Below are 657 nucleotides of genomic sequence, written 5' to 3' on the forward strand. Positions count from 1 at the left end.
CAACTTTAATTGTGTAATTGTTAATCACCATAGGAATTTAAATTATTTTTACGTATGTAGGTGTGTCAGAAGTTGCACAAATGAATGGTGTAGTAGTGTGAGACAGGGGCGGTTTTGCCACTATTTTAAAAATGTCAATGCATATTAATGTTATAAGGCTACTCATTTATCTATTCTGGAACTGTTGTGTGCCCCCCTCCCCCTTTGAAAAATGTTGGATCCGCCCCTGTGACAAGTATCAACAGTACAGTAATAATGACATCATACCAATTTTCTTCTGAAGTTCAAAACCCACTGTTTTTTTTTAAACTTGTGGAAAGGATAACATTGACTAAGTTAGTATAATTTAAGATATATTATTATTTTTATGAATGTGGGTATGTTTGTTTGTTTATTTATATATTTACTCTAAGATAGAGATGGCAGGCTATAAAGGAAATTCCTATTCCCAATAGGATTCACTTACCATATACACTCAGAACAAATAGAACTTTATTATTTGTTAACCTAAAAATCCATTAAATACGATTTGCTATACATAAGGCTATAGGCGTCTTCCCCGTCCTCCCCGGAACCGACTGGGGCTTTCCCCTGCCTCCCAGGCAAAGCTTGAGCAAATTGTTAGCTCAAAAATAGAAATAATAGAAATTTTAAAGT

This window comes from Anneissia japonica, unplaced genomic scaffold, assembly GCF_011630105.1.
Source record: "Anneissia japonica isolate Jap-2015-1 unplaced genomic scaffold, ASM1163010v1 scaffold288091_len1417266_cov198, whole genome shotgun sequence".
NCBI lineage: Eukaryota > Metazoa > Echinodermata > Crinoidea > Comatulida > Comatulidae > Anneissia > Anneissia japonica.